Source organism: Paramormyrops kingsleyae, chromosome 10 (assembly GCF_048594095.1).
Source record: "Paramormyrops kingsleyae isolate MSU_618 chromosome 10, PKINGS_0.4, whole genome shotgun sequence".
Classification (NCBI taxonomy): Eukaryota; Metazoa; Chordata; class Actinopteri; order Osteoglossiformes; family Mormyridae; genus Paramormyrops; species Paramormyrops kingsleyae.
This window is the reverse complement of record NC_132806.1, coordinates 35,289,454-35,312,078: the sequence shown is the minus strand read 5'-3', so window position 1 is coordinate 35,312,078 and position 22,625 is coordinate 35,289,454. Positions and strand designations below refer to the sequence as shown.

Below are 22,625 nucleotides of genomic sequence, written 5' to 3'. Positions count from 1 at the left end.
CCTGCAAACGGAATTACAGTCTCACAGCAGCTTAATTGGTGGGTAGGCTGGGTAAAATTGGAGCCTCGGTTGGTTTGACTCCACTGGCAAATGGTCTGTTGGCAAACATTCCGCCAAAGGTCTCCGCCCACTGCTGGCATGAAGGACCTTCTGCAGAAGCGAGGAGGGCCTCCAACCGAGGAGTGGGAGGCTGCCCCCATGTTGTGGGGATGGAGGGTGCACTTTGAGAGGAGCCGTCGCCACCATATGTTTACAACGCCTGTTTCCAGGCACCGTCAAGGGAATGTGGAGAGTGGAGCCCCACCAGGGGTTGTGGAGGCTGGAGATCCTCAGCAAGGCTTAAGGGGGCCGATGACTCGGAGATCAATCAGACCTCACCCATGACCGGAAGATTAGTCACAACCAGGGGAACGAGACCAAAGGAGAGCAAAACGTTTTAAAGCTAGACCACTGTCTTTATCTTGCATGCTAAAAGATTCATGAATCCAATACGCTACAGCAGGGGTGCCCAACTCCAGTCCTGGGGGGCCAGAGTCCTGCACATTGTTTCCCCTCATTTAACACACCTGATTCAACTCCTTGTGCTAATTACCACACAGCTCTTTAGCTGAATCATTTACGGTGGAACAGGGAAAGAACTAAGCTACACAGGGCTCCGGGCCCCCAGGACTGGAATTGGGCAGCCCTGCGCTACAGGCTGAAGAAAATCAAGGGGCCCGCAATGTTGTTCTGAAAGGCCGTTCTGCTGAATCTGGTCCGAGCTGGTGTTGAACCCTGATTAGGGTAACCCGGGGATGTTAGGCGAGACAGTTCAAATAAGAAGAGAGGTGGACAGAGAAACCAGGGGCCTCAGTGACAGATGCTGCTTACTCCTTCAATTTTTAAATAGTGGCCTTTTCATTAAGGTGAAACAGTAAGGAAGTATAGGATTTCAGTTATAATAAATATTAATACTATTAATTTCTTTAATCAATTCAAGGCCAGAACATTACTGCAGAAGGAAACTGGGTAGAGAGTTAACAACCCATCACCCTACGTCACTCAGAATGAGCAGATTGAGGAGGGTGAGCTACACGCCCTTAACCGCAGGATATAAATTACATACAAGAAATGAAGCCAAATTCATTATCAACCTCAGTTGTGTAATAACGACAACAATTAATAACGGAATTCCGACAAGTGCCTCCACCTGATAAGCAGTTAATGACGACGACGAATATCCTTTGATTGATTCGGTACGTGGAATACATTATGGTCATGTGACACCAGGCAGCCCTGGGTTATGTGACCACATGTGGGAGTCCAGGGCACGACCATAGACAGACCAGCCACACTCACCTGTGACGGACAGCTCCCTGGTCAGCCCGGGGAGTGGGGGCCAGAGGCGAGGGCAAGAGAGCCTCCTGCTGGGGACTCTTCCTTAAGCAAGCTAGTGTTGGAAACGAGGAGCTCCACACGGCACCCCAGGCAAGAAGCAGCAATCTGGAACAGAGAACAGGCCTGTGTGAGCTATGGCAGTGACCGTCCCTCTGAAGGTAACACAGCCCCCCTACAGAATGACGAGCGGTGTGCGAAGACTGGGATTACATCACGCAGTTACACAGGGAAACGGTGAACAAGACTGTGTGAGCTATGGCAGTGACCGTCCATCTGAAGGTAGCACAGCCCCCCTACAGAGTGACGAGCGGTGTGCGAAGACTGGGATTACATCACGCAGTTACACAGGGAAACGGTGAACAAGACCTTGGAGCTGCCCAATGACATGTCACAGAACCTATTAAATAAGGTGGTAAACAACCAAAAAAACCTCAAAGAGAACATCTCCCCCCTGTGCCCCTCCCCCCCATGAAGACATGTGGCTGTGGCCACTTCTGCCAGAAGGGATTTAAGCAAACTCTGACGTGTGACAGAGTCAGATTACCCCTTTTCAGACGCAAGATCTGGGTTTCCCCACCACCCTTATTCCTCCACTGTACCCATCATGTCTGCAGTGGCTTCACTCCCTCCGGACATGATGTCATACAGGTTAGCTACCGATATCCAACTTCTGTTTGAGTGACGAGTGTGTCTGACAGACATAGGTGTTGGTGAGGGGGTGTGGTGACTCAGAGCTCCCTGACTGCTACCTGATGCATTAATATGTATTGAGTCCCATCTAGGTAGGACAGGCCCTGTCTTTCACTGCGCTAAAGGACAGCACCGGCCTCGTAACAGCCAGAGAGACCCCAGCTCGCCAAACCAGTTCCGGGTATCAGGTGAGGTCCTGTGCTGCTGGTCTTTTTTGTTATCCTTTCGTCAGTGTAGGAGCCTAGTGGCATTTGTGTATAAGAAAGGGGAGCGTACAGAGGACAGAGGAATGTATGGGGAAGAGGGGAGCGTAGGGGGGACGGGAATGTAGGGGGGGACAGGGAAATGTACGGGGACCAGGGGAGTGTACGGCAGAAAGGGGAACGTATGGGGAAGAGGGGAGCGTAGGGGGGACGGGGAAACGTACGGGGACCAGGGGAGTGTACGGCAGAAAGGGGAACGTATGGGGAAGAGGGGAACGTAGGGGGGAAGGGGAAACATACGGGGACCAGGGGAGTGTACGGCAGAAAGGGGAACGTATGGGGAAGAGGGGAGCGTAGGGGGGACGGGAACGTAGGGGGGGACAGGGGAGGGTACAGAGGACAGGGGAACATACGGAGGACAGGGGAATGTATGGGGAAGAGGGGAGCGTAGGGGGGGACAGGGGAACATACGGGGACAGGGGAGTGTACAGAGGACAGGGGAGCATACGGAGGACAGGGGGATACATGGGGAACAAGGGAACGTATGGAGAACAGGGGAATGTATGAAGGACAGGGGAATATACGGGGGGGCAGGGGAACATACAGGGACAGGGGAGTGTACAGAGGACAGGGGAGCATACGGAGGACAGGGGAATACATGGGGAACAAGGGAACGTATGGAGAACAGGGGAATGTATGGGGACCAGAGGAACAAATGGGGGACAGGGGGACGTACAGGGAACATGGGAGTGTACAGAGGACAGGGGAGCATATGTGGACCAGGGGACAGTACGGAGAACTGGGAAATGTACAGGAACCAGGGGAGCGTACAGAGGACAGGGGAACGTACAGGGGTACACAGAGGGATGGGGGATGACAGTGTCATGGCTTCAAATGCGTCCCACAAACCTCCCTTGTATTACACTACTGATCCTACACAGCACTTGGCTTTCTCTGCCCCTTTTTACCTTCACTCTTACCCCTCCCCCCCCTCCCCCCCGAACATCATTCTCCATCATCCACCTTGTCCTCGCTATCAGACCTGGAGTGCGATATTCCCCACAACCTCATGTTTCTGATTTCGGGCTGCGGCCGAGTGCTGCTGTCAGCCTGTCGATCAGGGCCGTGTTCAGATGAGATCGGGACAGGCAGAGGACAGACTCCCCCTATCTGGCACGCGGTAGATAAGAGATGAGCAACGGAGACAGGCATCTAAGAACACCCTCAAAGTCACACGCAGCTGTGTCACGGGGGGGATGATTGAAAGCAGACCCCCCTCCCCCCAGCTGACAGTCACAGTAAAGAAGGCAGAGGCCCTTGAAAGCTGATTGGCTCTTGGGTGCCCCTTCTCTGTCATTGACTAAAGATATGGTTGGCCCCCTGCATGAATTATGGCCCCTCTTATGCCACCACCTTAAGAAAGCCTGGTTTCTTGTTTATATAAATGCAGAGATTTAAAAACAGTGCTCAACAATACTCTCATCAACGGTCATATTGACAGTCATTACTGTGGACAGAATCATTCCCTTTCTCCGTATTAGGTTGCCTGTTTTGAAACAGCTTGTTATGATAAACAAACAAATATTTCACATTAATAGCATTAAGATAATCACAATACACTTGGTTTATCATGCATTACCCCAACATTGTTTATGAAAAATTCTTTCATTACAAGTGTCTTTAATCAGAGCTGTGTTGGGACACACAGAAATTGTTCCGGTTTGCCCACGCATGTTTCATGACCCAAATCTGCCTCGTTAATCTTTGCCAAACTAATGACGTTAAGCATAGTACATGCTCACAGAGCAGGTGGAGGCTGTTTACACCACACTAGGCACTGCTAATCCCTACTGGCACTCTCTGAGCGCCCTGAAATATTTCAAACTACCTCAGAATTGAGGGAGATGCATTACAATACATTACAAAAGCAACATTTAGTCAAAATTCACAGTAGTGATGGCAGCCGCTAGCTACAGCAAGGTGCTAGCACTTAGCCACTAGCTACAGCAAGGTACTAGCACTTAGCCCCTCTCCGTTGGGCACTTGCCCCAGCCGTCCCAGTCTGCTAATTGGTAACAAGTTTAAAACAAGTAGAGATTATAATGAAGGGTAAAGGGGTGAGCGTTGAATAAATAGATAAGGTTGGTCGTTTGAAGTTCTAAGGCAGATCATTAATATACATTGAAAGGATGTCGGGGCTGGCTGAGGTCCGGTAATGAGTGAGCGCTCCTGTACGGCGGCAGTGCAGGCATCTCTGCCCGGTAATGAGTGAGCGCTCCTGTACGGTGGCAGTGCGGGCCTCTCTGCCCGGTAATGAGTGAGCGCTCCTGTACGGCGGCAGTGCGGGCCTCTCAGCCCGGTAATGAGTGAGCGGTCCTGTATGGCGGCAGTGCGGGCCTCTCTGCCCGGTAATGAGTGAGCGCTCCTGTACGGTGGCAGTGCGGGCCTCTCTGCCCGGTAATGAGTGAGCGCTCCTGTACGGTGGCAGTGCGGGCCTCTCTGCCCGGTAATGAGTGAGCGCTCCTGTACGGTGGCAGTGCGGGCCTCTCTGCCCGGTAATGAGTGAGCGTTCCTGTACGGTGGCAGTGCGGGCCTCTCTGCCCGGTAATGAGTGAGCGCTCCTGTACGGTGGCAGTGCGGGCCTCTCTGCCCGGTAATGAGTGAGCGCTCCTGTACGGTGGCAGTGCGGGCCTCTCTGCCCGGTAATGAGTGAGCGCTCCTGTACGGTGGCAGTGCGGGCCTCTCTGCCCGGTAATGAGTGAGCGCTCCTGTACGGCGGCAGTGCAGGCATCTCTGTCCGGTAATGAGTGAGCGCTCCTGTACGGCGGCAGTGCAGGCATCTCTGCCCGGTAATGAGTGAGCGCTCCTGTACGGTGGCAGTGCGGGCCTCTCAGCCCAACGCCCGGTAATGAGTGAGCGCTCCTGTATGGTGGCAGTGCAGGCCTCTCGGGCTGAGGCCCGGTAATGAGTGAGCGCTCCTGTACAGCGACAGTGCGGGCCTCTCAGCCCGGTAATGAGTGAGCGGTCCTGTATGGCGGCAGTGCGGGCCTCTCAGCCCGGTAATGAGTGAGCGGTCCTGTATGGCGGCAGTGCGGGCCTCTCTGCCCGGTAATGAGTGAGCGCTCCTGTACGGTGGCAGTGCGGGCCTCTCTGCCCGGTAATGAGTGAGCGCTCCTGTATGGCGGCAGTGCAGGCCTCTCTGCCCGGTAATGAGTGAGCGCTCCTGTATGGCGGCAGTGCAGGCCTCTCTGCCCGGTAATGAGTGAGCGCTCCTGTACAGTGGCAGTGCAGGCCTCTCTGCCTGAGGCCCAGTAATGAGTGAGCGCTCCTGTACGGCGGCAGTGCGGGTCTCTCTGCCCGAGGCCCGGTAGTGAGTGAGCGCTCCTGTACGGCGGCAGTGCAGGCCTCTCTGCCCGAGGCCCGGTAATGAGTGAGCACTCCTGTACGGCAAGAGTGTGGGCCTCTCAGCCCCTGTCTTGAAGGGCAGCATGAAAAGTTAGTTCTCGTTTTTATAATGCCATTTTGCTTCCTGGCATTATTAAATGTCCTATGTTAAAAGGGAAATTAAAAATTCAAAACATTCAAATCTAACATTGATAAATGTCCTAGGGGTACATGTGAAAAAGGAAAAAAAGAAAAATTCAAAGTAAATAGATGAATAAAATTTACACATGATTCTTAAAACATGAAATTTCCCAAAGCAGTTCCCATCCCCATTGAATTTCCATGGATTCTAGCTGCAACTGACTCTACGGGTCACTGGGGTGTAGCCCCAAGCTGCTCGGGCATCGTGTGGCGCGCCTTTTGGCCCACGAGTCGGGCTACATTAATGCGTGGGGATTAAGAGGGCCTGGAGCTGCATTTAAAGTTTACAAGCCAACCATTCTGCTGCGTGATTGGGCAGTTCAGCCCGGATAATCAGAAGTGTGTCAGGAAAAGCCATCACCAAGCGGCCAGAGCACGGCCCGCCGGAGCAGCCTGACAGAAAGCTCGCCTATGGAAAGAGGATCTTTAGATTTCCAGGAGTAATTCATGCATTGATGTGAAACAATTACAAAAATGAAAAAAGCATAAATAAGGAGGGAAAAAAGTAGCTCCTGTGAGCAACAGAGGTTTTTAAATATTTTCTCTTTCAGAAAAATGGATTTAGGTAACAGTGCAGGACTGCCTGGGCTGGTTGACATGGTGGCGAGTCCTGAGACTCAAGCTGAGTGCATGTTAGATGTGTCAGACCTAGTACCACTGAAAATAAAGGGGGTGTTCACTCCCTGTTCAGTAGATGGTGGTTCATCCAAAGAGATAAAACAAAAAAAATGAGATTTTAACATGTGAAGAGACCGGCATGCTCACATAAATCCCACCCAACCCCAAGCCCTTTCATTATCCCATTACCATTCTCTCTCCCACCTACATATGCACCCCTGCAAACACCCTCCCGCACTCATAAAACAAACGGGCCACATTCCAGACGGCATCGCCATATCCGAGCGGGAGCCCTCCTGCGCTCAAGGGATGATGATGGTGATGATGTCACAGTGCCGGTGATTGGACCAGGCTGGGGCCTTGCACCCAACCCACCCCTCCAAACATGTACCAAACTCCTGTGCTTCAGGAGCCAGGGGGACAAAAGGTCTTTTTCCATGGACTTGCTGGGTTGTCAGCTTTTGATCCTAAAGAAAAAAAATAAAGATCTCTGTCTCTCTGAGCCTAAGTTTGTTAATGATGCACATATAGGACTGGAGGAGCAAGACCTGCCGGGGGCGGCACTGTCCCCAAGCACCTCATCAGCTGGCATCGCTATTTATAGTGGCTCCCTGACGTGTGGACAGTCAGCGTGCGCCCCACCCCCTCACCCCTACCCCCCATCTCTCACGCATCGCTTACAGCCGCCCGTCCTGCAGGTCGGCCGGAAACGCTTAGGCTCAATCTCGCCGGCAAGGCCCGATACAGCAGGCCGGCACGTGGTACAGGGGAGCTAGCAAAACACAAACCTCTGGCATCAAATTCCCCATGCTGGTACCAAGGCAGCGAGATCCACCGGCCCTTACAGGGACTCCATCTGCAAACGCACTTCTCCCAGAAGTCGGAGCTCTGAATCCGGTGTGGGGAGGAGAGTGCAGCCGATGGGAAGTCTGACTCAATGTTCTTTTTTTCGTCAAGTGATACATTGTGATACAAGTGATACATCATGCCCTTAATAAGGAGTCAGAAGCAGTGTTTGCAAGACACTGCTTATGTTTGTATGTCTGTGTATTTCAGGACTTAAACCAGGTGAGCTGTGTTATTTTTTGCTGCTTTTTGTCTTTTGAATTGCACCCTCCAACACCACCGCCTCTCTCTGTCGAGCAAGACATCGTGCTAATTACACAGTTCGAAGTTGTATTTTCGTGGCTCAACAGGATGATTTAAGCCATGCCGGCAACAAGGTTCAGGAGGCGCTGATTGATGAAACGTTCGCATGAATATTTCAGTGGGCCTCTTTTCTATGATGGCCTGGGAAAAAAACCTCCAGCAGCACAAGGCTGGGAGAGGGAGGGGGTGAGGCTGGGTCATGCCCCAAAAACTGAGGTGCCTCTCGGACCGTAGCGTGGAGCCACTGCCTTCCGCAGACACACTGGGCCTCGAGCCTCTGATGGACAAGAGAAAGGGATGCAGCATCTATCATAACAGCACCCCATGCTGGACTAATCTCCTCACCGTGGCTCCCCATGGAGAAGCACTTGAATTAACCATGGAAACAGAGACAACGTGACTGGTAGGATGTCATTCATCTTATACCCCAAAAAGACAAAAGCTTTCCAATTTCATGTCCTTCCCCCTGGTGCTCTCCAAGGCCATCCGGGGCTGGTGACGTCCCTCACACTTCAGCCCCTTTACCCCATTGCTGTCCAGCTTGGCAGCTCTGCACTTGTGGCTGGGTGAGCGCTGTCTCAAACAAGGAGAGGCGGTGGCTTCATCCAACGAAAGGCACTTAAATGTCTGTCGGGTTCCCAGCCACTCGGAGGTGAGAGTCAGCATCTGATGGAGGTGCCTATCAAGTGACTGGCTAAATAGGCACACAATACATGAGATCGGGCAGTGTGGTGGAGAAAAGGAAAAAAACTGAGGCTCTGCATTCTTTCTGGTTATGAATAGACAGCACATTCTCACCCCTGCCCTCCCTTCCAGCATGACAGAAATAGTAGGTGGACATGCTGATGTACCTGCTGCTATAAAGGCGAATGTCAGGGGAGAGAAAGATATTTTCAAACCCACTTGTCCTCTGCCTATAAAAGCAGACAGTGGAACTTAAATGGCAATATGTCTCGAGCATTCCTCATATTATTTGCACCCATCTTCACCAAAAAAGGGCAACCTATGGTCTTTATAATAGATCCAAGTCTTTAATAACATGCGATATCCATGTCACACCCTTTAAAAGTGCCAGTACTAGCAGGCTACTTGGGGGGGAAAGCTGAGCACGCCCCCCCCACAGAAACAGCGAGCTGGCCTTGTTTGTCTCCCTGCCGAAGCATCAATAAAGAAGCACATCACGTCTTTGTCCCCCTCAATCACTCATCCACATGATCCAGATTACAGTTACTCATATCTGTTGAGTTCCTGTTAGGTGTCAGCAGCGATGCCACCTGCAGTTCAGGCTGGGTAATGCAGCTAAGCAGGCTTGAGCCTGGCCAGAACTTGGATGGGAGATTAATTAGGAAAGCTGGGCTCCTACTGGAAGAGGTGTTGGTGTGGCCAACAGGTTAGCCTGTCCTGTGCTCTGTGTGGGTCCCAGTGCCCCAGTGCAGCAACAGTGACACTGTGCTGTACAAATGGTGCTGCCTTTTGAATGAGATGTAAAACCGAGGTCCTGATGGGTCCCAGTGCAGCAACAGTGACACTGTGCTGTACAAATGGTGCTGCCTTTTGAATGAGATGTAAAACCGAGGTCCTGATGGGTCCCAGTGCAGCAACAGTGACACTGTGCTGTACAAATGGTGCTGCCTTTTGAATGAGATGTAAAACCGAGGTCCTGATGGGTCCCAGTGCAGTGACAGTGACACTGTGCTGTACAAATGGTGCTGCCTTTTGAATGAGATGTAAAACCGAGGTCCTGATGGGTCCCAGTGCAGTGACAGTGACACTGTGCTGTACAAATGGTGCTGCCTTTTGAATGAGATGTAAAACCGAGGTCCTGATGGGTCCCAGTGCAGTGACAGTGACACTGTGCTGTACAAAATGGTGCTGCCTTTTGAATGAGATGTAAAACCGAGGTCCTGATGGGTCCCAGTGCAGTGACAGTGACACTGTGCTGTACAAAATGGTGCTGCCTTTTGAATGAGATGTAAAACCGAGGTCCTGATGGGTCCCAGTGCAGTGACAGTGACACTGTGCTGTACAAAATGGTGCTGCCTTTTGAATGAGATGTAAAACCGAGGTCCTGATGGGACCCAGTGCAGTGACAGTGACACTGTGCTGTACAAATGGTGCTGCCTTTTGAATAAGATGTAAAACCGAGGTCCTGACTCTCTGAAGGCATAATAGATTCACGGGCATCTTTCAAAAGAGGAGGGATGGTACACTGATGTCCTGGCTAAAACTGCCCACTGTGGCCCTATCAGATCTGCCCTCCTAATCATCCCCTGTATCTAACTGTATCTCCCCTGCCCCTTCACCACCTAAGCTACTGTGTGTACTGGTGCAGAATTGCAGCTGCCCCTCATCCAAGTGGGTGCTACAGAGGCAATGGGGACCATCACCACTGTGTAAAGTGCTTTGGGTGTCTTGAATAGTACAATTTAAATGAAATATTCATTCATTCATTCATTCATTCAGTTCCACACCCCCCCCCCCCACATGAAAAGTCTTACTAACAAATTTGTCTCCTACAGGTGATCTGGTACACAATGCATCACAAAGAGAGATTTCAGAAGAATTTCACCAGATTCCACAGAATGTAACAGAACCAGTGTGGCCAGCTCCATCAAATGACCCATGCTACTCCTCAGGCTTCCAGGGGAACCAGAGTTCACTGTTCCCTCTCTGCAGAGCACCGTGCAAAACATCTACTTTAGTCTGCAATCCACGGAATAGTCTCCTTAATTAAAAGCAAGACCAATCTGTTAATGAGCCAACGAGCTGGCAGCCCGTCTGTCTGGACGCTCAGAGCAGTTGGGAGCCTGCTCTCAGCGCAGGCCGTGGTGCACTCCACACTCACCGGGGGGCGTCTGTCATAAAGACCTCAATGGTAAAATTGTGAAGCTTGGATAAAAAAATTGAAAAGGGCAAATAGATTTTTGAGAAACCCTCTGCTGTGGTAAATCAATATCCATAGATGGATAGAATAAGGGAGCCGGCGGGCTCGTCCGCTCCTGCCAGTCCATTACGCTTGCTTCCTGTCACAGAACATCGCACATCTCAGCAAAGTGCTTCGGAGGGGGGGGGGGGGGGGGCTTCTCAGGCAATGCTCAAGGGCGTGCCTGTCATGCACAGCCCTTTGCTGCCTTACCTGACCCCCGTACTGCGAATGCAGCCCCCCCACACGTGAGGGTAAGCAGCGTGATGCTGAGCTGTTCTGTGTGCCTCACGCTGCATCGCTTCCAGAAGGAATTTCTATGAACTCCCTTCACCCCTCAAACACCAAGCAAAAGAATGGAGTCAGTATCAGGTAAACATCCCCACAAACACACATGCTCCTCCAGCAGTGGCAAAGCTCATCAGTACTGCCATGTCTTCACTAGCCAAAATAAACTTCCTCTCCTTCAGTCCCCTAGTTAGTCACTATAGCAACAGTTGCTGTTGCTGTGATACAAGCTGACTTGCATACAGGCCCTTCCTTCACATGTCCTCATTCTGTACGCCACTCTGCTCTCCAGATCCTTCATATTTCCCCCATATTTTGTTGAAAAATATTTACGGCCATTATACTGCGGGTCAGACTTGCCTGCACAGTTCACATCTACAAGATATTGTCAACAAAAACAGGCTTCACTTTTTTTGCGCACTTAGGGATTGCAGTCACATTTATACATCTATATTCCACAACATAACATGCTTCCTTCTCCATCCTTTGTCCATCTCCTAGCTGCTTATCCTGCATGGGACTGCAGGGAGTGCTGTAGCACAGGGCAGAGGGCTGGGGATGACACCCCTGTCCATCGCAGACACAATCAGACACTATGGGTAATTTAGAGAAGGTAATGAGCCTTTGTAATGTTCAAAGACATTAAAAACTCATATTCTGCTAAATATTTAATAAAAATCAGCCTATTTACCATTTAAAAACCTCACAGCCAGGTTTTTGCAGGTGTCCTTTCCATGCTGGTCTCAGTCAGAGCCAAGCAACAGACCTGATACCTGGGCATCTGTGTGCACTGGAGGCTGCCGAGGTGTCTTTGGACAGCAGCTGCAGGGGCCTGAGGATGCCACGCTGCCCTGGATCTGCTGCCCTGGATCTGCTGCCTGACAGAGGCCTTGCCAAGTTCCTCCATCCTGCCATCATTGGACCAGCACCCTCCCCCAGCCCAAAGGACGCAAGGATCCCAGTGCAGCTACAGAAACATGGCTGAATGCCAACAGACAGTCGAAAACTGGCAGCATACATTTATGTCACCTTATACACATTACCACAGATGGGCATTTTAGGCAAAATTAATATTCAAATTATTCAAATAATATCATTGGTCAAGAAATTTTAGTTTTTGTTTCACAAATCAAAAAAGGAGAATCTTACAGTACTGTTTGTGCTAATTCAAACATCTAATCAGAATTTACTCATCATGCAATGATTTTGAGTGAGAGAAGAGAAAAAAAGGAAAGGAAAAGGAAAAAGAAAGAAAAAATAGGAAGAAAAAAAAAGATTGAGTGACATTCAATTAAACCTTACTCTATACGCAAAGACAGAAGTGTATGATTTTCTGCTGTGCTTGGCATCAGGAAAATCCCACTTAAGGGTCCAGCAGAAGTCAGCCAGCATACTGGGACTCCACTTGCTTTGATATTGTTTTTCCATATCAGAAAAAGAGCAGGACTGTCTCAAGTCCTAAAATGTTACAGCCTGTAAACAGACTTACAGTACATTGAGCCCTTCTGTGAAGGCCTAAAAATATTCAGAAATAGGAATAAAATTTTTCTTAACTCTTAAATATGCCCATATATTCTTAATAAGGAATTACTCATTGCAAAAAAAATAAAATAAAGCAACACATCAGATCTCAATGGGAAAAAAATCATGCTGGATATCTATACTGATATGGACTGGGTAAAGCTGGGTAAAGCGCACGAAAGGATGCCACATCGTTTGATGGAAATGAAAGTGATCAACCTACAGAGGGCTGAATTCAAAGACACCCTGAAAATCAAAGTGAAAAAATTACGCAGAAGGCTAGTCCATTTTGCCGAGATTTCACTGCAGCAACTCAAAATTGTACTCAGTAGTTTGTATGGCCCCAAAGTGCTTGTCTGCATGCCTGACAACATCGGGGCATGCTCCTAATGAGACAACAGATGGTTTCCTGGGGGATCTACTCCCAAGCCTGGACCAGGGCGTCACTGAGCTCCTGGACAGTCCACTGCACCATCGTAGGGTTTGACAATGGGTCCAAGGATTTCATCCCAATACCTAATGGCAGTCAAGGTGCTTTTGTCTAGCCTGTAGAGGTCTGTGCGTCCCTCCATGGATATGCCTCCCCAGACCATCACTGACCCACCACCAGACCGGTCATGCTGAACAATGTTACAGCATAATGTTCAACACAGCTTCACCAGACCCTTTCACGTCTGTCACATGTGTTCAGGATGAACCTGGTCTCATCTGTGAAATGCACAGGGCACCAGTGGCAGACCTGCCAATTATGGTATTCTGTGGCAAATGCCAATTGAGCTCCACGGTGCCGGGCAGTGAGCACAGGGCCCACTAGAGGATGTCAGGCCCTCAGGCCACCCTCATGAAGTCTGCTTGCTCAGAGACATTCACATTAGTGGCCTGTTGGAGGTCATTTTGTAGGGCTTTGGCAGTACTTATCCTGTTCCTCCTTGCACAAAGGAGCAGATACCGGTCCTGATGATGGGTTAAAGACCTTCTACGACCCAGTCCAAATCTCCTAGAGTAACTGCCTGTCTCCTGGAATCTGCTCCATGCCCTTGAGACTGTGCCGGGAGACACAGCAAACCTTCTGGCAATGGCACGTGTATTGATGTTCCATCCTGGAGTAGTTGAACTACCCGTGCAACCTCTGTAGGGTCCAAGTATCTCCACATGCTACCAGTAGTGACACTGACCGTAGCCAAATGCAAAACTAGTGGGGGAAAAAAAGTCAGAGAAGATGGAGGGAAAAATGTCAGTGGCCTCCACCTGTTAAACCTGTTTTGGGGGTCGTCTCATTTTTGCCCCTCTAGTGCACCAGCTGAAACTGATCAACAGCCCCCCATGCTACTTAACTGACCAGAGGTGAGTTTCCCGAAGCCTTCTTAATGCTACGTCGTTCGTTAGGTCTATCTTTTAACACAGAACGTAAGAACGACGTAGCGTTAAGAACACTTCGGGAAACTCACCCCAGATCAATATCCCAGACGTTTAACTGACTTGGTGCTATACTCTGATTAAAAAGTGTTCCTTTCATTTTTTGAGCAGAGTATTATATCAACATAACCTAAAAATGAAAAGGGTGAGAGCAAAATTCTGAGTGCATTTCCTAAATCAGCATTAAGACGTACTGTACAAACAAGACACCCCATGAAAAAACGGCCAGTGTTATGTGAAACAGCCGTGTTTTAAATATTTTATGATTGTTGTAACAGGACTGGCCATTTCTCAAAAACCATATGCGATGTGAAAATTTTGAAATTATTTCTGTGACTGGCATCACAAAATGTATTGCCACATCAAAAATTGTAAAGGAAACAAAAACCTTGTAATGCAGTGTTTTTGATTAACCACAGCCCTACCAGAGACGGAGAAATGTGTATTAAGTATGGATCAAAATATTTATTTTGTGTTCATACAAAATGAAAGCTCAAGTGCAGTGGCATACAATGATGTTTAACAGCCTGTGCCTGGGGCAGGTACGTTGAACGGTGATTTTTAACACAATCCTCATACTTATCTTGTTTAAAGGATGCATTAATGTATTTAAATAGAAAATTAGACCTCACTCGTTGGTGCAAATTGACAGCTTAAAGCGTTAAAAGCAGGCTTGAAACTAGGGCTGAACTATAATAACAAAAGTTCACACTGCGATATCTATAATCTTTGCGAAAAATACTGTAGCGCCGGCGGGGCGTAAATGTCCCAGCATGCCACTTGTATTTATTGTAAATACTCGTGATGTGTTTCCCTGTTGTCGCGTGTGTTTGGTTCTGTTTTGTGTAAACCCTGTACGATCCTCGCGTGTTTCTAGTGTTGTGTACCTGATGGTCCAGCGCCTGACCTCCCTGTGTTTCCCTATGTTTGGGGTTCGATGCTGGCTGGGTTCTTCCCGGCAAGGAAATCTCTTCGTCCTTCGATGCTCTCGCGATGCCTCTGCCTGGTGGTACAATATTACTAAACTGTTTAACAAAAACAGTTAAAAATTTAGCCAAAATAAATCATAGCCAAATAGACCTATATATCTACCTAATAAAGTCTGTCTTTACTGGGAAAGGCAAGTAATTTGTTCACATTGTGGCTAACTGGCCAAAAAGTCTCTACTGGTACACTACCAACTCACTCTAAATGTACATGTAAAATTAACAGCAGCAGAATCAGATTCTATTACACGTGTTTCGCTGGGTTCCAGTGTCCACCTGGGAGAAGCAGCTGACTTATGATCTATAACAGCTAGGTTCATACATGTAAGTGTCATGCTGCGTAACAGCTTTGGAAACATAAGTTTATGACCAGACCACTATAGGCTAGGAGTGCAACGGTGCACGTATTCGTACCGAAAATTTTCGGTACCGGTCTTTCGGCTCGGTACACACGTACCAAACTAATGCAGCAAACGCAGAAACTTTGTGTGTTTGTGTTTCCCCCGAAGAACATTCAGAAAGGGACAGATGAAGCCGCGCCACTACGAATGCACGGGTACGTACGAACACGAAACTGGAAGTTGTTAATGTGAATACAAGTAAAAAAAAATTTTAATGCTGTACCATATTGGACATTTATTGTATGCTTTTATTTTTTGAGTCAATATTTGTGTTGCACAGTTCTAATATGAAGCTGAAAGCTGCTGATGTGAATGCAGTATAGATTAGGTACAGTTAATTTTTTAAAAGTGTATCTTAATGGATATTTAATTTATTTTTATTTACTTGATTTACTTTTAAGTAAATTTTAGTTTTTTATTAGTAGGTTGCAGCAATATTGACAGAGACTTTAAGAAAGAGTCTGTTTGGTAAACCTTCTTTAATGAAGAAAAAAGGAAGCAATTTGTTTTTCTTTTACCCAAGTTGTTCCAAAAAGGTACTGAACCGTGATTTTTGTGTAGTGTTACTCCCCTACTATAGACTATCCTCAACAGTGCTGAACCTACATTGTAATTTTCACAGATTTAGAGTTTTCATCAATTTGGCAAAACCATTTGAGTGACAGTGAGTGGCGTCCTTGACAGGGCACACAACCAAATGCCGGATCACGTACTAAAGTAAAGATTGCCACACATTTGCCTGCTGTGTGACATCAAGTTGAGGAGGCAGGAGAAAAATGTGCCAAATACACAGGGGGAGGACCCATCATTGAGCACAACCATGCTCACTTTCCAAAACACCAGTAGAAAATGTAATACGATGTGTGTGTCTTTGAATGCCGACCTTACATTTCTGATCAGAGCAGTTTCATACAGGCCTGAGTCTGCATATCACCACAACAAGACATTGATTAGTTTTGCAAAGGAGGGGCAGGGATTAAGGCTGTACTCCCCTGTGTGGCAGTTTGTATCCACAATGACGTTGCTGTTTCAGGCATCCTAGTCTCTGACAGTTCTGCTATATTCCCTTGTCTCATGAGACTCTCACACCACTGGTACTGGTGTGGAGTGACCTGGTATTCATGTGCAGTCTTACATTGGAAGTGTTTAACATTGATTTCATCAACAGCAATGCTGTGATAAGCACCAGGAAATCCCACGTGGTAAGTAATTATTCTGTTAATTAAGCTAGTCCTGGACCTGTTGCACTGGCTGCTTGTGCCTGTGCAGGTTGTGCCTGTGCAGGTTGTGCCCTGGGGTCTGGGTTCTGATTTAAATGGCTACAGCTACCTTCTGCCTTTTTTGGCTCTTTCTACATCCATACTTCCATACAATCAGACATTATCTAGCAATCCACAGTAAATTGGGCTCTCCACCAGGCCAAAAACAACCAGGATGATCCCTCTAGGGACTCAAAGCCAATAGGGACATTTTTTATTCTTCAGGCACACAGATTGTCAGGGTTGGCCCCCGTTTGGCCTGTTCTGTGTGTATTTCCCCCATTTGACCTGCAATTCCCGCTGGTCATCCCATGTAGTGTTGTGTAGGTCAGTGGATTAAGTGTGTGGCTCAGAGGCTGACATCCCTCTTGTCATGAGTTTGAGGTCTGCCTCACCATTAATAAATAATAATAATAATAATAATAAAAATACCCTTTAATGTAAGACCTCTGGTGTCTATATGCTTATGTCATGTCTTGTTTATGCCTTGTCTGTTTTACTTGTGTTCCTTAATTTCTCTTAGTGTTGATAGCCGTCAGTGTTAGTTTCCTAGTCTCTAGTGTTAACTGTAATTTACTCCAACTGTCCCTTGTTGCTGCATGGCCTTAGTGATTGGTTAATTTGGTTATGGTTCTCACCTGTCCTGGGTCATATCTTAATTTGTTTGTAGTGTATCTAAGTTCTTGTTCTGTTCCTCAGTGCTTCATTGTGACTGTTTCTCTGTGTCACTGTGTGCTTCTTAGTTAGTTACCCTGTGTTTGTTTGTAGTTTCCTGTGTTCCTATGTACCACTGGTATTGTTGTTCCTGGTACTGCTCCCTGCCTTAGTTTAGTTTTGACCCCTCATTGGTCCCTTTGTTTTCTGTTTCTCCCTTGATGTTCTGCATTGTTAATAAAACCCTGTCTTGTTGGAGCTGCTACATGGATCGTCACTTTCTTTGTCGTGCCTGGCCACAACAGATTCTGATAGAAGGAATATACACCCTCCTGCATCCTCAGCTCATTGGTAAACTCCTTGGCAAACTTTTCTGGTCACATTGTCCTCTGATTTGGAGCTCAGCTTTTAGCCGTTGGAGTGCAAAGAATTTGTCTATATTCCTACCCAACACCACATGCAACCCCCGATTCCGATCAGGTCCCCCCCAGATGGCTTTGCATCTTGCATTCCATGCCATCCAAATTTGAATGCCACGTTTTGCTGGCTTGTAGAGCATGTATCGCCTGGAGGGACTGTATCTTCCGAACAGAACAAAGTATTCACCCACCATGACAAGAAAACTGGGATGGTATTACACAAAACAGAATCGCCACCCACTTATCTCATTCACCTCTGGTGGCAGCTGGCTTGTTTATCGAGCAAGTATGACATCACAGTCCTCAAAATGAATCATCCTGCAGGTAACATGAAAATGTGCCAAGCAACATGGTTCATGCAAATACTGCCCTTCAACTCTCTATAGTCCAAAGACTTGCAGATCCTTCTGCTTTTGATTATCACCCTCCTGGTACCATCAGCAGACCTGTGAGTCAGTAAGCTTCCCTCTTCAGTAAAATAGAATACACATGCTCATCAAACACCATGAACTCAAGTGACTGCAGTTTGTGAAGGCTGCTGCACCACATTAATTGTTCTGGAAACAGACGTTCTATCTTGGCTTTGTTGAGAGAACAGGCCATTCTGAATGTCAGAAATTCAAAATACATTAGTATGAGACCCAGAATCACAACCCACTCTTTGAATAGAAATGGATGGATAAATAAATGACATATTCCATCAAATAAGCATGCTGATTTTGGACTTTGAATGTTTACACACATGACCCTTAAAACCCAAAGGTCAATATGACCTACATCAGCAACTTTGTACACAAAGTCTGTCCTGAGTTTATAATACTGTGCTGCAAACATCACACACCCAGCAAACAAAGCTGGAAATAAACCAACAAGCTTTTACCTTATAAAGCCTATAAATATATACGATAACCTAAAGAATGTTTTCATGTCTAATCTACAGTTACAATTCTGGTGTGACCAGCTCTCAGCCTGGTCCACTGCACAGACTGGAATATTGAACAATTGCGTTAAATAACACAATTCTGGCTAGGCAATTGCTTCTTTAACAAAACCACTTTAGGGGTGGGGGTGGAGCAGATAATAAAACCATGTTCCTGGAGAGATTGGAAATCTGCTGCGTAGAAGAAAAAAAAAAAAAGAAATGGTTTGCTGATTACAGCTCTGTGTTAATGTGCTGAGCATTAGGAGCTGGGAGAGGAGGCCAATCACCACCAATCAGCACCCCCCCCCTCCCCCGGAGAAAGGGGAATCATATCCAAGACGAGAAGACGAGAAGCCAGATTAAATAGCAGTAATTCTGAGCCTACTAGGGTCACTACCTGCTGTACTGAACAAGCAGAGTTATTTACCGAGCTTCATACGACATAGGCCAATGGGGCCGGGGGGGAGGGGGACAGGGCATAATTAGGAAGATGTGTCTTTCTGCCCTGGTGGTTGCTGTGCTCCCTGCAGCTGTGCCTGTTGAGAGACCAGGGGTGAGGGAGCGCCAACGCCAAAGCCGGTGGGAACGTTAGCATGTAGCGTGTGTCTGCATGCATTTCCAGCGTACCAAGTCACTTGGTAATCAACACAAAACCACCACCCCCCCCCCGATGGCTCTCTCACAGCCAGTCACACCTGTCCATCTGATCCTCAGCCAATCAGAGCAGACGCATCACCCCCAGCCTATCCCTCGCCTTTTTAACCTAAATGACCTTTACATGTTACATTCTTTGGTAATTGTCACCTACCCCAGTTCTCAGGGTATTTCACAAATGGAAGCATCCAGTTTCTCACCGTTTAGAGGATGAGACCACAAGGCGGCAGGGAGGCCAAGCACAGGTCCAGATGCACATTGTGAGGAGGCTCTGATGTTTCCCTAGTAAGTGGCATCACAATGACATCACTCAAAATTACACTCATGTGTGGCACTTGGAAAACTGCAAACATACAAATAACGACCTAAGCAATCTGCAGCAGCAGGCTTGGGCAGGCTGGCCTGGTGACGGCTGCATGGGCTTTGGGATTCTGCCACATCCTGACCCTAGTTAATTAAAATCATTAGGGCAGAGAGCACTGCACGACTTTTACAGGTGTGAAACTCAATTTGGCCCTTTCCCACTGCAGAGGATCCACTCAGCTTGACACTGGATGTAGCACCTTCGGGGGGGGGGGGCACATTTGTACCAGATTGGCATTCTTGAATTATTTTTTCCACCCCCTCCCATTCTTCTTGGCAAAGAAGTTCCACTAAAGTTTTACTACAGTTCTCTTGGATTTCTTGGAAAAGCTTTGACTAGAGTTTTATTGATGCAATCAAAGATATAACCATAATTTTACTTCTACAAATTTACACCAAAACTTAAGATAAAAAGACGCATTTTCATATCTTTTTTACTATTGTGGGGATCAAATGAAGCAATCTTTATCAGTACAGGCCAGCAGTGAGCCAGGAACCCATCACCAGTTAATGAATGCGATGCTCTCATTGACCCATCGGTTGGACTGAAGTGTGGTTAAGATGAAAACTGGAAAAATCCTACTGATTGGTTCACTGATTCATCGACTGCACATAGATTCACGACAAAACAGCAAGAGATTCCCATCAGCTTTATTTTGAGTAAACAAGAAACCAGTTCTTCACTGAAGGGCCATGAGACACCATGTCCTCACATCATGAACCGAACTTGTGGGGCGGTAAGTGAATCTAACTTCCTTTGAATCTGTGAGATGAAGCTGTGTGACACATGATCAAACAGACAAACAAAATAAATAAATAAATATGCGGGACAGTGGAATGAGGGCCAAGCCATATGGCGCTGTAAACAGACGGGCACTTCAATCGAACCCTCGTCCTCCCTTTGTTTCACAATGCTAATCCTTTTCTGCCATCTGGAAATAAGGCATACCCTAAAAGAAGCCCTTACTGCTTTAACTGGCCAAAACACAGGGTACAGAAGTGGCCTAAGGATGAGTACTTCAAGGAGGTACAGCCGACGGCTCAAGCGTGTTTCAATTTACCCACTGTCTATTAGGCTGAAGAGACAAAACACTAAATAAGTGATGTCACTGAGGGGGGGCAGGGTAGGGCATCTCCAATCACAGGCTCTGGCTTTGGCCCACAGCTGGGTTCATTTTCATCTCAGACCATCCCGTTAATGAGGGGAAGGATGCCATCGATTTGTACACTTGCCTTATTTCCATGCGAGCTCATTAAACGAAGCCTGGCGATTTTATGGCACCCCCCCCCCCCGGATGGCCTACAGTATTATTGGGGGGTCGTACCTCAGTGCCACTCATGCCAAAAACAGTAACATCATCATTGAAATGTCAAAGCAGGCTTTATTCAAACTGGTCATCTTCCTACGAAGACTGACCCCCCAATCACCAGTGTGGAGGAGCAGCTCAGACCCAGAGGCCAGAGGGCTCTGGAACCTTATGGAGAAATGAATTATCTGATCAGGTTACACCATCATGGCACTGGAGGGGAGGGGGGTGCCATAAAATTGCCAGGCTTTGTTTAATGAGCTCACATGGAAATAAGGCAAATGTACAGATCAATGGCATCCTTCCCCTCATTAACTGCATGGTCTCTACCAGCACCTCATAAGCATCTGCGACATTCTCCTAGGATGGCTGGAGGAGGGCACGGGAGTGACATAGTGTGGCAGAAGTGCAAAAGCGAGGGAGCACAGGAGCGAGGAAGTGTGGGAGCGAGCAGGCACAAAAGCAAGGGACAATGGGAGTGACATAGTGCGGGAGCGAGCAGGCACAAAAGCAAGGGACAATGGGAGTGACATAGTGCGGGAATGAGCAGGCACAAAAGCAAGGGACAATGGGAGTGACATAGTGCGGGAGCGAGCAGGCACAAAAGCAAGGGACAATGGGAGTGACATAGTGCGAGAGCGAGCAGGCACAAAAGCAAGGGACAATGGGAGTGACATAGTGCGGGAGCGAGCAGGCACAAAAGCAAGGGACAATGGGAGTGACATAGTGCGGGAGCGAGCAGGCACAAAAGCAAGGGACAATGGGAGTGACATAGTGTGGGAGCGAGCAGGCACAAAAGCAAGGGACAATGGGAGTGACATAGTGTGGGAGCGGGCAGGCACAAAAGCAAGGGACAATGGGAGTGACATAGTGCGGGAGCGAGCAGGCACAAAAGCAAGGGACAATGGGAGTGACATAGTGCGGGAGCGAGCAGGCACAAAAGCAAGGGACAATGGGAGTGACATAGTGCGGGAGCGAGCAGGCACAAAAGCAAGGGACATTGGGAGTGACATAGTGCGAGAGCGAGCAGGCACAAAAGCAAGGGACATTGGGAGTGACATAGTGCGGGAGCGAGCAGGCGAGGCCAAACAAGCGCGTGAGTGAAGGAGCACAGGAGCAGCTGCCACCTCCAGCAAGGCTACTGCTGGTTTGCCAATCTAGACTGCAGATTATTAAGTTGTAGCACCCCCCCCCCCCCAGTGCGCAGATGGGGTAGGGGGGTGACAGGGATGGCGTAGGGAGAGCTGGAGATGCAGCCACAGCGCGAGGCATGGGGCAAAGGCAGAAGTTGTCTGGGAGTACGGGGGTTGGCGTGCGACTCCGCCAGGGAGCAGTCTGTGCTCCCCACATGCCGCCCACTGCAGGAGAGCCCGCACACGCAGGGGGCGCCAGTCACTTTTCAATTAGCAAGTGATTAATTAAGCCTGTGGGGAAGATTTACTTCTAATCCAACTAGCGCGAATAATGAAGCGACTGAGGCTGCAGGGCTGAGGGAGTCAGCAGACTCTGGGTGAGTGTGAGGGCGTGGGGTCCCTGCCCCCGTGCGGATCTAAGCAATACACGGGGCAGACTGATCATACTGCCAGAGAGCGGCGACCCACAGCCAGCCAGCCGCCCAAACACTCGGACAATAACAAGATAGTCACTTACCAGTGTGGAAAGAAAATTTGACATTGGTAGGCCTGGGAGGGGAGGCATATTGTTATGTCTTAGACCTTAGGCAAGAAGAGATTGTTTTGACTACTGTGTGTCCTTGCCTCATGATAGCTGCCTGAGGTTGGTTCCGCAGACCCTGAAGAGATGAACAGGGGAGTGGGGGGGGAGAAACCGCCTGCAGGAAGAGATTCGAAGCCGCCCCCGCAGGTGCACAGACAGTTATAGTAGTGGCAG

General features: G+C 48.3%; 1 long non-coding RNA gene across 2 annotated transcripts in view; it reads right to left on the bottom strand.

The window, feature by feature from the left end:
* LOC111848941 (uncharacterized) overlaps positions 1–22,625 on the bottom strand; it is a 75,209-nt gene that overhangs the window by 39,207 nt on the left and 13,377 nt on the right. For both annotated transcript variants that reach the window (XR_002839426.1, XR_011993659.1), the window contains exon 2: positions 1,339–1,482. This is a non-coding gene — a long non-coding RNA (uncharacterized lncRNA). The remainder of the gene's footprint in view (positions 1–1,338; positions 1,483–22,625) is intronic.